Here is a 13,598-nt window from a genome sequence, read left to right on the forward strand (position 1 = left end):
TTAAATATATTTAATAGCTCCCATATCAATTCAAGTAAATACAGCTACGTTAGAGGGTGGTTTTGGTCATACCGTCCTGTAATGGAATGAAGAGCGACTCGTCTGTAATGGAATGACACGATCGCTTGGCCAATTAAATAATTAAAATGTTCAAAACTGTTTGAATATATTGTATTAAATATATTTAATAGCTCCCATGTCAATTCAAGTAAATAGAGCGACGTTAGAGGGTGGTTTGGGTCATACCGTCCTGTAATGGAATGAAGAGCGACTCGTCTGTAATGGAATGACACGATCGCTTGGCCACTTAAATAATTGAAATGTTCAAAACTGTTTGAATATATTGTATTAAATATATTTAATAGCTCCCATATCAATTCAAGTAAATAGAGCGACGTTAGAGGGTGGTTTTGGTCATACCGTCCTGTAATGGAATGAGGAGCGACTCGTCTGTAATGGAATGACACGATCGCTTGGGCAATTAAATAACTGAAATGTTGAAAACTGTTTGAATATATTGTATTAAATATATTTAATAGCTCCCATATCAATTCAAGTAAATACAGCTACGTTAGAGGGTGGTTTTGGTCATACCGTCCTGTAATGGAATGAAGAGCGACTCGTCTGTAATGGAATGACACGATCGCTTGGCCAATTAAATAACTGAAATGTTGAAAACTGTTTGAATATATTGTATTAAATATATTTAATAGTTCCCATATCAATTCAAGTAAATACAGCTACGTTAGAGGGTGGTTTTGGTCATACCATCCTGTAATGGAATGAAGAGCGACTCGTCTGTAATGGAATGACACGATCGCTTGGCCAATTAAATAACTGAAATGTTCAAAACTGTTTGAATATATTGTATTAAATACATTTAATAGTTCCCATGTCAATTCAAGTAAATAAAGCTACGTTAGAGGGTGGTTTTGGTCATACCGTCCTGTAATGGAATGAAGAGCGACTCGTCTGTAATGGAATGACACGATCGCTTGGCCAATTAAATAACTGAAATGTTCAAAACTGTTTGAATATATTGTATTAAATATATTTAATAGCTCCCATATCAATTCAAGTAAATAGAGCGACGTTAGAGGGTGGTTTGGGTCATACCGTCCTGTAATGAAATGAAGAGCGACTCGTCTCCAATGGAATGGAAAAAAAAACGCTAGACTAATTAAATATTTGAATTGTTCAAACGATAGCAAGGCATTGTATTTTATATATTTTATAGCTTTCATGCCAAAGACATGAAATACATAGACGTCAGTAATCGGTTAATGGCATGACATGGGCGCGTTTCACTCCGCCGCTAACAGTGTGAGTGCGTATGGTGCCAGGAAAGATTGTGTAAATGAACAGTGTATCGACCAAGGCTGTCGCTTTTACAAAAACGGTCTTCGAACGAGCAAACTCTTTCGTAACGGTTCGTAAATTCTCTAAACATAACGGTATTTTTCGTTAGAGCGTGTATCCAGCACTTGTCAGGTGATCACACGTCACGTGACCGCTCTCTAATGGAATGCTCTCTAATGGAACGGACGCGCTCTAATGGAATGGCTCGAGCTAGGTCTATTCGATACAGTGTCGCCCGTGGATTTAACGGCTACGTATACAAACGCATTTTCTCCTTTTCTGTCGGCAGCAATAGACTTGTTTGTTTGATCCTAATGTATTTGCAAACATATTCTTTTCATGTTTTTGTTTGAAATATTAACACTGTGGGGAGGTGTCCACTCATCATTTCTAAGCTGAAAACCAAAACAATCAAACACGCATTTGACCTTACCCTCCGCTCCGACTCTAACTCGTTTTAAATAATACTTTTTTTTTGACGTTAACACTTTGACCAAATCCAAACTGTTTTGTCATTATTCTTATTCTTCTAATGTAACTGGGAAGACAGTATTCCGTATTTAACACGTTTTTGTCTCTCAATTCGTGAACACCATGCTGTTTGCCGAAATACATTAACCACGCTTTTTTTTTAGACACGCTGTTTTGCCTACCGCTGCCCCCTCCGTGATTTAATCGTTTTGTATCGGGATTCCCCAGCTTGTACTTCCCACTGTATTGCACATTTTGTGTCTATCGCAGCAAGAGACGTTTTAGAAATTTTCTTTTACCACCAATTGGGCTTGTAAGTGGGCCAATTTTGGAGTGGAAAATTGCGTTTAAAAAGACTAACGCGATAGTCATCGAGATCGCCATCCACCGCCCGAATTGCAGACCAATTGCAGAAAAAGCGTCATGTAAGATGAAATCGGATAGATGCGATTTACAATTTAAATACTTTAATATTCCAGATCAGTTTTAACCTTTGCGCGTCATCACGCCCTCGCCATGTGCACCCCAGGAAGTAACAATAAATTCACAAACTGTAAATTAGACCCCCTAGGTGAGTCATTGATGTCACATTCATCAAAACATCACGCGTACCGCGGTGTTCAGGGGCTTTAGCAAAACCCCGACAAAGATTCCCTCTTTTTCTAAACGCTGAACTCCGCCTGACACCAATATACTGTAATCATGTTCCTTGCAATTCCTGCAAAATATGAAAAATTAAATTTGTCTTATGAATTGATTCCTCAGTTATACCGCGTTAATTTCAATATTAAGGGCACCGTGCAACGGTATGACGTGACTGCATTCAAGGGTGCCGCATTCCGATCAATGGGCAAAGGTGAAACTTGACAGTCGAACGTATTTTCTCGAATTTTATTAGAAATTGCAACGTTTCTGCATATGGTGTGTAGGTAACACCGGTAACGAATCGACCTTCCAGTATGCGATCAAATCGTGAGAAAATTATCATGCCTGCCAGTGGCTCACGGTGAATTACATAATGGTTTTCTTGTGCAATAGGGATGAAAACTTTAATAAAACTGTTCATCGAAACCCGAACCCAGATTCGATTTACTCCAACTCAAAAACACGCCTTCGTCCCCTTCATATGAGTGAGTCCCACTTAGATTTTTATTCATGGCTTGCAGCTGGCAGATCGCTTCTTAGTTCACAAAACAAACGTCGTGTGCTTGTCGAAATAAAAGCATTGTCCGCGTAAGAAGTAAAATCGGTATTCATTGAATACCTCAAACCAAAGCTAACGAGATGATAACAAAAGTTGTTTAGGTAATTGGTCATACGCATTGTAGCCACTGCTTTTCTAGGGTGAAAAGCTGGTGGAACGATGCTTCGACTTCTTGCACGTATACATTCAAATTGCATTTCAAGAGGGGGTTTACTTCTTTGTATTACCTTTTGTTATCAAACCAGGCGATCTGCTAGTACAATGAGACATGTGATTTATTACGTTACCGTTTTGTCCGACAATCATAGTATATGTCCCCCTCCCCATGAATGAAAAGTTGAGGCTCGCTTCTCCTGCTCGACAATTTGTTAAAATACGAGCCTTCTTTGCAACCAATGGGTGTTGAATAATGACATAATGGGACAATAATCCCACTGCACTATTCAAAGAGTCGCGCTGAAATGATGATTGGGCATTAAAACGGGTCGTACATTTGTAGATATTTTCTATTGGATATCTAATAAGTACAAACGTATACATTTCCGCCTTTGTTTTTATGCAAATCAAGCATACATACACCATGGACATCAATTCTATCTTAGTTAATTTAAAAAGCTTTGTTTCAAGTTCTTGTCGTCAAAAATCCACAAATGTAATAACGTATATGTTTTAGCTTGGTATTCTTTCTGGTCAAGAAGCCGATTGCGAGTCTGCAAATGTCGTGTATACTTCGTTTGATGATGACTGCGAGTACGAGTCTACAAATACTAAGCTTCGCTTCACCGGATTGGCCCAGAACAATCACGTGATTGACGGGTGAATTGATTGGGAAATCTCATTGGGAAACGAGAGGTCTCTCTTGTTGTTGTCAGTTGTTTTGGTTAAGAGAAATTTTGGTTAAGATCCAATTAAATGCAATTAGTCTCTTAAGTGTTCCACAAGCGATAATTACCAAGAAAAGTGTCACCCGGTGTCCTTTCATCTCTGTTGATTATCTCCAATATGGCCGCCTTTAGAAAACATTACGGCGCCAGACTACTCGTTTCAATACAGGTTTTCTATCGACATTAGCCGATAAGAGCCGGTAAGAGAATAACCTGGGTTAACATTTAATATAGTTTAGAAGAACAGGAACACGTTTTGATATGTTGAATAACATTGTGACTTGTTCACATACCCCATACATGCATTTTCTTATTTTTTAGACGTAGCCATCATGATACATTCGAGGAAGATGTGCACTCTAATTCATTACTTAATACAATAAATGTGGGTCGTAGTTGACTCAATGGCCGTTAGAAAAAAATATGCCTTTAGTAGGTGTCGACTTGCTCGCCTCTATAATGATGTGATGCCGTAGTCATATAACCAGTCCCATTCCGTACTTGCCAGACTGTATTACCGAGATCTAAATTGCAATGCAGATTGATGTACGCCTACTCAAGTAGAACTGTTCGAATTTGCTTAGTGGCTGCATCGCATTCAAGTTGCGTCATACACCGCAAAACGTGACGTGTTCTCGTGAACATTGCGTCACTATTTAAAATGGGCGGGGTGACACGTGGTTGCTTCTGTGTAGTGTGCTCACAGCCAACTACAGGGGTTTGAAACGAGATATGACAAAAAACGAAGTGACTCGGGCAAAACTTCGCATCAGCCGTCACGATGGCGCCAAACAACAGGCATGTATCCCTGAGATAATAAAATATATTGTTTTATTACCCACGATGATACTTTTAAGTTTATTTTACGTTATTGTATCATTAAAATCGATTTTAATACACTCGTGATAAAGATACCAGAGTTTGGGATAAAATCTTGACTCTTCACTTGATCACGTTAACTAATATCGTTGGCGAAATTCTGATCGTTCAAGTTGCTAAATACGATGTGAACCTGTGCCTATATTTTTGATAACAAGCTCTATATTCATTTGAACATATCCACTCAATATCTTTATTGTCATCCAAATTAGTGACACTCGATATGGGGTCGCATTTTATATTATATTGTGCAGGGAGTTGTAAACTGAGGCGCGATAGAGAACGAACCAGAACCGTCATTCAAGGTTACACGAAATTCGAAAACAAAATTCGTATACGAACGCTTCGAGTTGGACATTTTAAAAAGCTATCATAGTCCCTCTCATTATTGTATACGCTAGAGGTGTACTAACATACTGCGTAATAATTTGTATTCATTTATTTATTGGTATACAGTTGTCATGGAGATTTTGTATTTTTTATATTTATATGTATTCAGATTAAATTAATGAATAATTTGGAGTGAACTCCGATCTGATTATTCAACACGGTAAACTATTTCTACATTTCACACGAATTTTCCAGATGTTATCGTATAATGTCACGAGTAAAGAAAACCAAATGAGCAAGTAGTAACCGTCATTGTCACGTGATTTAAAAGATGCTTGGATTAGCGTGTTCCGGGTTACAAATGCAAAATGATCAATATTCTTAAATATTGCTTATTGTATAGGAACGAAAACATCGTGATAAAACAATCGTTTTCAGCTCTGAAAGAAATCATTAATCACGGTTTTCATCGAGTTCAAAAGGTCACGCATTGTGACAAAATGATATTAAAAATTATTGCGGTAGCTAATATAAATTCCGCGCCATTCCCTCATAGTGTGTCGAAAAAAAGAAATCAGCAAGTTTGAATTCAAGTTCACTACTATGATATAACGCTTCTGTGATCTTTATTTCGGATAATAACACTGATGTTGACTATTTTCACTACAATTACATCGCGTCGCTGAAAGCCAATAAACTGCCATTTCGCCACAAAGGAGGTTGATTCGATGAGATCAATATGTAAACAAGATCATTAGGAGCTAAGACAAACGAGGCAGGTTAAAGAAATTAGAAGCGCGCCCTCATTTATCACAATCGCACGACCGCTGGCGGCTAGTACATATAATCAGCGAGGATTTCGTACATTTCATATATGTGTTTTAAATGGAGAAATTTATATTATTTCATGACAGCGTGCTTATTTTAATCTCCGAAATCAACAATCATGAAATTAACACATGTTAGCCGCTTGCGGGGCTGCTGGACGTAGTCCGGGGGGGGGGGGGAAACTCCAAATGAAATTTAAAATAATTACCGATGACATTTCACTGCGAACAGTATCTAATATAATTATTGTTTTTACTTCTAACTCCTATTTACCATTTTCTCCTGTATTGCTGTTATCGTACAGAGGAAAAACAACGCAATGATACGGCGATGTTAATATGTTGATAGCTATCTAGTGATGGACTAGTTTCGATATCTATTATTGAGTAAAACAAGAAAATTATGAAAACAGCGTGAAGCATGTGCGTTAGAGGTCATATTAGAACCACGAGGTCCGTGTTAGTAACCAAAAAATAGGCTGTTATCCCGACTACCACACAAGTCAGTTAGTAATTCACAGTCCCTCCGCGGTCTCTTCGGCACTGAAGAAAAAAAAAAGTAAACGGTCTCTTGGGTAGCCCAGCATCGCTGAAATGAAATCTATTTTTCTAGCGTACCTCGAGGGAATAGCAAACAAATCACCGAAATAGCGATGTAGTTGTTGTCTGTGCACATCAGATACGATAGATAGCTAATGAAGTCGTGGATAGAATTCACCCATCTGGAAGTAAACTCGCATCGTGTTAAGGATGTCTCTTTCTTATTTGTATTGTATATTTCAAGTCACACACACACACATGTACACACATACATGGCCTGGATAACCATCATCCGGCGTATCAAAGCAGTATGCGAATTTTTAGAAAAATGTAACTACTTAATAGAATAGAATAGAATAGAATAGAATAGAATAGAATAGAATAGAATAGGATAGAATAGAAATAACTTAGTATTCAAAGAAAAAACACACAAATACTGTAAAAGGCTTAATTATTCACTGGGTTTTAATTTCGCTGATTGGAAAATGCGCTAAACATATGTAAAAATTTAGCATAGAACACATTATCTAAATGATAAAACTGTGAACTTAAAACCCACTGAATAGGCCTGAAATGGTAAATCAGCGAAATTTAAAGCCAGTGAAAATTAGTCATTTTACAGTATCCTTTATTTCTCGTAGCTGTAAATTTTATATGAGCAGTGATTTCATTTCTTTAAATGTAGACGAAATTACTGTAAAACTTTGATGAATATTCGAGTCAATATGCTAGTAACAGACCTGCATCAAAATACATTTGTTGTGTTCAGTGATAAGGCATTTATTTCATCTCATACTGCGCAGGGACAATGTACAATAGCCCATTACACGCGGAGCGTCCATTTCAGGGGATAACAATATCATCACCATCAGGTCAATAAAAGACTTTGAAAATTTAACAAAAAGCAAATGTATATTGAAATTAGTCGAAATGGACTGCCACAATATCGACGGTCTTAGAATGCGACATATGGACCTGTATATTCATCAAAGCGTATGGTCGGTGATCAAAATGTACGAGTCGCCCTGATTTCACTTGCACGTTCCGTTAGATGTACCTGATGTTGATTTCTGCAATCAAATGTGTTTTCGTGAGATATCATTTGTGGAACAGTGATAAAATGTATGACGTCATATTGAAGGGACACTGGCTTTAAATTTTTGATATGTTTGCGAAAAGTTGTTCTGATGAGTGACGTCATCGGTGGAAATTCAATTAGTTTACATCAATAATATACTATTAATATTCGAATTTTTAGTCCATATTTGACAGGTGGAGAAAAGAAGTAACGTACTATCGGGAAATGTCAAAACCTAAAAATAACAAAATGTGTTGAAACAAACACCTTCATATGTATTATCACACATGTACACTTGCGCGTGGTCAAAATGGGAGGTCATTGACTTTTGATGTTACACGAGAAGCATATATACTCCCATAGTATATTTTTCTGTAGTATTGATGTGAAAGTTAGTAAAAAAATATTTTATCAATTCATATGCGGAAAAATGCGGAACGTTGCAGATAACATAGCATTAAAAAAAACCATCGTCAGCATTTAGAACTCTGCAACAGACTTTTTGCATGTGACGTCACGAGGGCTACACCGCGCGATGTTATATGGGAAACTCAGACGAGGATTCAATATGGCCGCCAGTAGGCCAGACAACGACGTTCGAAAGATCGTGCGTGCAAAGTGGTCAGGTTTGTACGATACTCGTGTAAAATAAAGCTTCATTCAGACTATAAACAAATTATCAGTTTAGGGAATTGTGACGACTGATGACTACGAAACACATTGGAGTTTGGATAAATTATGGTAACTGGTGACCCCGAATCATTCGAGAAGTATGAAGATCACTCGTTTTCGCGGCGTAATATTACTGTATCTTAGTTTAGTAACCTCAAAGTAGAATGCCTGGACTGGGATCGAAATTTATGACTGTAAAACAAATCCACTTTTACACTGCCTCGTATTATTTTTCATGATAATGGTTTGAACAATGACCTTAAATCAGTCAGTAATATTCCCAGAATTCCCTATACTCGTATAAGTACTTCATTAACGCTTTAAATTTATGTTCACTACTTTCGCTGAAGGGAGGATTCAAGTGAATATACTTTTTTCTGCATTTTACATTCAACTCGGCAAAAATCAGTGAAATTAAATTAAAAGGTAACATCACAACTCTATATTTGAGCACGTGCACTGTCGTACATGGAGTTAAAGATGCCTTAAAGCAGGAGGGTCGTCATCTGCCACGCGCGCGCGGGAATTGAGTTCCAGGCGACGATAACAACACACGCTAAAAACGCAAAGGCTCATGGGTAGACGCTTGTTTGTAAGCAATGACACGCTATGGCCATCTGACGTATGCGCAGGTGACGACTCCCCTCGCTTTAATTAACAAGTTTCCTTCAGGCATCGAATCTCTAATAACCCTATTAATATTGCATACGTCATAATCACTTACGCTTACAGGATGTGACGCATACACAATGTATCTAATGTCCCCCCCCCCCGTCTATTGCGTTATTTGATACGACGCATGTTCCAAACAAGATAATAATATTCTCATTTTCAATAGTTTTCCTTGATGGAAGAAGTTTTTCAAAAATTGTCGTTAGAGAACAGAACGTAATATCAGCGTCACGTTAATATGGCGGCGTTACAAAAGGTTTTTCAGAAGATATTTTATTGTGGTATCTTGAAATATTTTCTGTCATCGCTTTCGCTTTAGTTCTTGGAATGATTATTCAGAGAAACTCGACTTGAATTTGAGAGTAGAAATATTAAGTGTGCCACGATTGTGAGATTTTACTAATTAGAAAAATCGAGAACTGACGTAACCATAAAAGTGGCACAGTGCGTAACAGATCAATTGAGAACGATATGCGCAGACGATGAAGATATTTTTTAACCTAAATGTTTTCCGTTCAATTTCTGTGTTTTTTCAATGATTTATTGCAAATATAAATAAAGTTTATTGTCTGAAGAAGGTCTATGAGAATTGTGTTCAATGCCAAAACAGTGATAAATACGTCTGTCGTGTTTGTTTGCGAATTTTGCATATTTGAACGTACCCATGAATATTTAATCACGTGGTGTATTTCTCAATGACGTAATTTGAAACGAACATTATTATTGGAATGAGTTGTACTGAGTATTTGGAAACCCTTCACTCCATGTCAACCGAAGTTATATACTCTTACTAGAAATTAAACAACAACAGGATAAAGGAACGAGTAAAATACAGTTTAATAATGACGAAAAACAAGACGAGAAACACTAGGCAAGCCACGACATCACAATAGTGCCGGAGGTGTGCCAAACATCAGCAATTCTCACATGATGCAAAACGAACCAGAAACTACAATCACTTAATCCATTCGTTACAATATTAATATTTGATGTCGACTGACAGCTGACGATGGAGTCTATCATTGGATAATCAGACGACTAGTTGCTCCGTTCTCTATATTTTATAACCCCTATACGGTTTGATAACAATCATTTACGCTTCAATCCATAGCAAGAAAACTCGAGTTGCATGCATGCTCGATCAGACACAATCCATCGGTAAATAGCGCACGAAGTGACATCTACATGTGTATGCACGTACAGTTGTCAAATCTCTAGGGGGCAAAGGTCATCATACAACTAGCCTACAACACACATCAAGTCAAACGAATCCTTTAATGTGCTCTCAAATCTCTTCAACCAAATATTGTGAGACCCCAATTTCCTGGGGAGTCCGATATCGATACTAAGTCAACTGTATAGTAATGACTTCTATGTCAAGATGACGAGCAATTCTTCTCATCTATAAATGTATATCTATATTATTTTTATTTTAAACGGGTTAGTTCCTTACGGGCACGTTTTATCTCCACCAGTGGGCCCATCCCTCCTTACTTCATCTCATCTCTTCATCATCCTCTTCTCAAGCCGAGACGATTTTTCTGTGTCCTCATCTAACGACGTTTCGCAGTGACGTTCGTCAAACGTCTTGACACTAGGGAACGAACCATTATAATCAATAGGGATTTGGTTTGTGTTTGCCGTGTTTGACTTAAGTTCTGACCTTTCGGTGTTTGTTTTTGGTCAACTCCGAGGGAAATGTACATTGACACTTCGGAGACGACAGAGGATACATTCAGAATAGTCTTACATACACGGCTGATCCACGCCATTAGAAATAATTCTTGATTTTTGCCGACGTTTTCCACGGCCGTGCATCCTCACGACATAGCGACGTGCTATAGCCCCGGTGACCTTCACCGACTTTTCCCTAAAACGAGACGTCGATTGAAAATAATCGATAGCGTGGAAGAATTTAAACATTCTTCATGATATAAATAGGTAATCTGGAATTGTACATTTCATGTATGATGTATGTACCCACGATGCACCAAACACTTCTGGTGGTGGTGTATGTCGGAGGTCGGGGGAAGATGACGTAATTGACAATGGAGCTTGAAAAGACAGAAGACGGCTGTACTATTTTATTCAATCACTATTTGTTTTAAAAAATAACGGGTGATACAAACCGAACGTCAGGTCGAAGACTCGAGATGGCGCGAATAACCTTGAAACGGTAAAATCTATATGTCTGTCGATATTTGATGTCGCCGAATCCCAGGCTCAAATCAACTTTATAACAAAAATGCGTCGAAAAAAAACGGAATTACTTATAGATAAGTCAGACCAGTATTGACCCGGTCACCTGTTCTTTTTATGAATCATTGAACCGCCTGACATATTCTAAACTACAAGTAGCAGTTAAAAAAACAAAAAAAAACATAGCTCTCGATAGCTATGGATGTGTAATATTTGGTGACAGGCCGGGACGGTGACGTCAAATTAAGAGAATAACCTTTTCAATCATTTTTCACACACTTCTTAATATTGTTTGATATCGAGTTAAGGATTGAAAATAACAAAATATGATGAGGCGCCCGATGTTGTAGCCTGAGGGCAAACAGATGTTTGAAATTGTACTCAAACACTCACACTGACAGCATAATAACCATGACATTGATTGTGTTCGTCACGATATTGCGAAGAGCTTAGTTAGGTAATTGGTTTGAGGATTTTATAATGGCTGTGATGATCTTGAACGCATATTTGCATACCATCTGTGGACAAATACCTTTGTTTAGATACTAACTTTCATGTTAATTGCCCCTGGTAATGATATCGCTTCGCGATGTCGGCACATTGTCAACGTTGCAGTAATATATTATGACAGAAAGGAACAATGAACCCGTCAAATATCAATGATGCCACTTACTGTGAGCCAAACAACGGAAATTGAGATAATAGTTTATTTTCATTTTGAATGCAGTTAATTACAATGTTTTGTTTTTCAAACGGAAATTCTGCTGTATTTATAATTAATTTGTTAAAGCTGTTGAATGTGGTCGTGACGAAAAACTGGAAATTCGCTTGAACTAATGTTAAAACTGTATAACTGACAGCAGACAAAGTTCAACTAAGTTGTTATTAATATTCCCTGTATTGTAGTCAATATCAGCTCGGATGTATTGAATGTCCCGGATGTCCGACGTCATCACTGAACCGAACTAGGATATATACTAGTAGTTTATTCCCGGGAGGCGATAGTCATAACTCTCAGCGTTGCTACACGACGTTCTCGTAATATTTCAAGTTGGTGACCGACAATGTGTCATGGAGCATTTTTTTTTTACTTTTATGAATTGAATCTACTCATTAACCTAGTTCGACATGTGATTATTTTCTTACTTTTACAATTGTATGTCCCAATACACAAAAATATGTCGTGTTTATTATATGTCGCATCTTTATGTTTTACCACGCTACCTTCGCTGAAACATTGTTAGAATGTCACTAAAGCTTATGTGCGACATTTCGTCGTAGTGGGCAGTGCGTGAAAGGCGGTCATCATGCAATAACCTTAAACGTTAACGAAGACGTATGTCAGGGGTGCAGAGGCGGCGGCACGGAATTTTGCAAGGAGGGGCGAGATCGGATCACCATTCGTCGCGCCAAAGCCGCTAGCTTCCGTCCTAGGGGGTCCGGGGGCATGCTCCCCCTTAAAAATTGAAATATATACCCTCTAAAACGCTATTCCCTGTTTTGAGGGGCAAAATTCGCTGACACAAAGGGTTTCAGCTTGATTTTAGTGTGCGACGCCCCAACATTTTTTGAAGGGGATAGTTGCCCATCGCCTCCCCCCCCCCTCCCTTGTGCCACCGCCACTGGAGAGTATTGACTTGGCAAAAACACATCTCAATAAGTCTACAGAATGTTCAACTGTACAAGTAGATCATTATAGAAAATATTTAATTTTTGCTTTGCGTGTTATTTATATCCAAGTCTAAGCTATGGTCACGAGTTCTATCCATCCCACGCTTCTGTTCAGCGTTGAAGTCGGCGATATGTAATTACCTGTACTCGACTGACGTAAATATCTGGGCGGCCAATGAAGATGTGTAATACGACATCCATTAGTGTGTTCACTTAAACATAGTATCGGCAAAATATTAGAGACGTCTCATCTGTCTCAAAAGATTCCGAGTTCTCATTTTAGCTTTTAGCAAGAACGCTAGTTGTTGCTCGTGGTTAAAAATAAGCGTATTGTACACTTGCGTAACTCGGCTCAAAGTTGTCTAGAGTAACTGGCGAGGAAGAATTCAGAGCTTTTATGAATGTATGCGAATTTTGGAGAATTGTGATTAATAGTGTAGCAGCTGGGATAATGTTGTTTGAAGTTGTCGTGGTACATTACGTTACAATCAAATATTATGTAATCGTCAACACATCCAATTTTAACTTGAAGTTGCCTTCATCTTTTCAACAACTTTCAGCTTAGTATTATGAAATTCTCCCACTTTCCGCACGAACTCCGTTTTAAGTTGGAGGTAGTACAGTCTTTTAAATTATGGTCCTGGGTAGTAGACGGACACAACTCACTAATGCCTTTTGTGTCGTTTTAATTAATAAAATATGTCTTATTATAAAAACGATGTAATAAAACATTCATATGATATGTTATGAATTCTAGGGTGGCGATGTTGGGTTTCTATAAATAAATTATGAAACCATACACTATCAATAAT

Source organism: Saccoglossus kowalevskii, chromosome 11 (assembly GCF_978046115.1).
Source record: "Saccoglossus kowalevskii chromosome 11, keSacKowa6.1, whole genome shotgun sequence".
In the NCBI taxonomy this organism is placed as follows: domain Eukaryota; kingdom Metazoa; phylum Hemichordata; class Enteropneusta; family Harrimaniidae; genus Saccoglossus; species Saccoglossus kowalevskii.